This window comes from Antennarius striatus, unplaced genomic scaffold (genome assembly GCF_040054535.1).
Source record: "Antennarius striatus isolate MH-2024 unplaced genomic scaffold, ASM4005453v1 scaffold_33, whole genome shotgun sequence".
NCBI lineage: Eukaryota > Metazoa > Chordata > Actinopteri > Lophiiformes > Antennariidae > Antennarius > Antennarius striatus.
In genome coordinates, this window is record NW_027172345.1 from 107,501 (window position 1) to 111,000 (window position 3,500).

Genomic DNA, 3,500 nt, shown 5'->3' on the forward strand with positions numbered 1-3,500 from the left:
CAATCTCTGTGGAGCAAACGACCATCTCTTCAGAGATTGCCCCCTTTCATTTGCCAACAAACTTAAAGCTAAGAAAACACAGGAGACTGAAGCCAATCAAGTAGGAAATGGCTGCCCAGGTGCAGCAAATGCGCTAATTGAAGAGGCGGGGCTGGGAGTTCCAAACCTCCCGCCAACAACCACGGTTGGAGGAGAACAGCCCGGTGAGGCGGGAAAAGGGGAGGAGCCTGAGCTCCGCCCCGCAGAGGGACCTGAAGAAGCAGGTGGGCGGAGCCAGGACTTGGGCGCAGCTGGACTTGATTCCCCTGATGAGGACTCCACAGGGAGTCTCATTACAGTGGGGGAAGACGAGTCCAGCGACAACCCCCTCCCCGACACCCAGCCCAGCAATAAGAGGACTGCGTCCGAACTGTCCAGCTCTGAGGCTGAAGAAGCCTCAGAGAAGAGGGGGAGAGCTGAGTCCGACTCTCAGAGCCCTCCTGAGGAGCGGTACAAAGCCTCCCCTCCCGGTTCACCCAACCAGTGCTCCTTTTTAAATATAGCGCTACAATCAACTCCGTTGGAGAGACGAGCGAATATTGGCTTCCGGAGGTCAGAATCTCGGGAATCACCTCCAGACTGTGTGGAGATAGTGAAATGAGATTCTTTCACATCACGAGAAGGAAACCTGTGTTAAATGTAGTCTTTTAATTATTTATAGTCTTTTAAACTGTCGTACCTGTTTTTAAAACATACTCATGACTCTCACCTTTTCAACTATCAATGTGAGAAGTGTGAAGTCGCGAGTTAGAGCCCAGAGTGTTTTATCATTTCTTAACACTTTTAAGTCAGATGTGTTTTTACTTCAAGAATGTGGCCTACCTTTTTTACAAAAATACACACAGTGGGAGGAGACCTGGCCACAAACGTCGATCTGGAGTGGATCCAACCATAATAAGAATGATGGAGTGGCCATTTTAATTAAAAACCCTCAGGTTCTGGTGAAGGGCAGCACCGTGGTGAAAGAGGGTAGGGCACTTTTAGCACACCTGACTTTTATGGGGCACGATTTTAACCTTTTAAATGTATATGGTTTTAACGAAAAAAATGACAGGTATGACTTTTTAGAAGACCTGCAGTCCCACATGCTAGGTAGGGCACCATTAGTTGTAGGAGGTGATTTTAACTGTGTTTTAAACAAAGAAGACAGGAAGAGGATAGGGGAAGATTTTAAATTGGACAAAACATCGGTTTTATTACAGGGCTTATGCAGGGATTTTAGACTCACTGACTGCTTTAAAGCCATGCATCCCAGAGAGGAGGGCTTCACCTGGTTCAGTGGTGACGGCACCAAAGCCTCTCGCATAGATTATATCTTTATACGGAATTGGGTGCCGACCGATGCTAGATTAACCCCTGTCTTTTTCTCGGATCACCTCATACTGTCCTGCACACTGTCACTCCCTTCAGGTGTGACGGTAGGGAGAGGTCTGTGGAAACTCAACTGCTCCCTTTTAGAAGATAGGGAGTTAGTTAGTCAGTTCCGGGAGCAGTACAAAGAGTGGCAGACCCTCCAAGACTTCTACACTACACGTGCGCACTGGTGGGAAATGGTGAAGGAAAGGACCCAGACTTTCTTTAGGCAGGCAGGTAAGAGAAAGAAAGTTAGGGAAAACAGACGCATGATGGGACTGCAAAAGAGACTACAGCGCTACTTCATTTTAACACAACAGGGAATTGATTTTAATAATGAAATCAAAAGTATTAAAGGAGAAATGTCGCTACTGGCAGAAACAAAGAGTAAAGGGTTTATTTTAAGAAGCAGGGAAAAGGAAACAGAAGAAGGTGAAAAGTGCACACGTTATTTTTTTAGAAAGATTTTAAATAAAGGAGGGACTATTTTAAAACTAAAAAATGACGACGGACGCACTTTACACACAACAGAGGAAATAAAAGACAACGTAGAATTATTTTACTCTCAATTGTATAAAGAGAAACCTGTTTTTAATGACACCCTACAAGAAGTTTTAAATTCCATTGAATGTCAGGTGACCGAAAATGTGTTTTTATCCCAAAATTTTAGCGTCGAAGAACTCCACAAGTGTTTTAAAAATTTTAACAGAGGGAAGTCCCCAGGACAGGACGGACTTCCCTTTGAGTTTTATTTGACCTTTTGGGACATTTTAGCACCTGACTTACTAACTGTTTTTATGGAATTTGAGAAGCTAGACCGACTGCCAGACAGTTTTAAGATAGGGATAGTGACTCTACTCTACAAGAGTAAAGACAAGACTGACCTGAAAAACTGGAGACCTATCACGCTTTTAAATTTCGACTGTAAACTTTTTAGCAAAATTTTAGCGACTCGACTGACTATGGTTTTAGAGGACTTGATTCACCCGGATCAAGCCTGTGCCATCCCGGGGAGGAAGATCACCGACAGCCTCGTACTGATTAGAGACACCATTTGTCTGGCGAGAGACGAAAACACTCGGCTAATAGTCCTAAATTTAGACTTTGAAAAGGCCTTTGATCGAGTCTCGCACCAGTACCTGTTCCAGGTACTGCAAAAAATGGGGCTTCCAGAGAGGTTCATAGCTTGGGTGGAATTGCTGTATAGAGGGATCAGCAGCAAAATCCTGGTTAACGGGCATCTGACAAAAGCAGTAGGAATCAACTGCGGTGTCCGTCAGGGTTGCCCGTTATCTCCTCTCCTGTACGCGATTTGCATCGAGCCGCTGGCACAGATCTTGAGAAGGGACCAACGAATCCACGGGGTCTTTGTGCCAGGGTCCGGGGGACTGACGAACAAATGCGTCTTGTACATGGACGACATAAACATTTTATGCACGGACCTCTCGTCAGTCAACCGGACCCTGGACTTGACAGACTGGTTTGGACGGGCCTCTGGGTCCAAACTAAACCGAGACAAGACCCAAGCCCAATTTTACGGACCATGGACAGCGACCGAAACGACAGGACTGCCCCTGACTGTGACCCAGACCGACCAAAAAATTCTGGGGGTTAGGTTTGACAAGGAGGGGGGAGGGAGAACGAATTGGCCAGACATTTTAGGGAAAGTTAGACAGAGGCTAGGGTACTGGGGACTGAGGGAACTGACAATAGAGGGAAAGGTTTTAATCATTAAAGCAGTGATTTTACCTTTGCTTTTATTGGTCAGTTCTGTTTTTATTCCCCCAAGGAGAATTATTTTAGCCCTGGAACGAGCCATTTTTAACTTTCTGTGGGGATCGAAGTGGGAGCGCCTGAGGAGAGAGGTCTTGAAGCTACCTAAGGACAAAGGAGGAAAAGGAGTCCCAGACCTCTCTGCCTTTTTAATGTCACTATACACAGCCACACACATTAAAATAGTAATGACCCCATCCAGAAACCCCAAAACGGCAGCCATGACACGTTTCTGGATGGGGTCCTACCTCAGACGTCTCAAAATTTTAAAGATTAGTCTTCAATTTCCAGTGTCTTTTAACCTGCCACCGGCCTATGTTTTTATCCAGACCTTT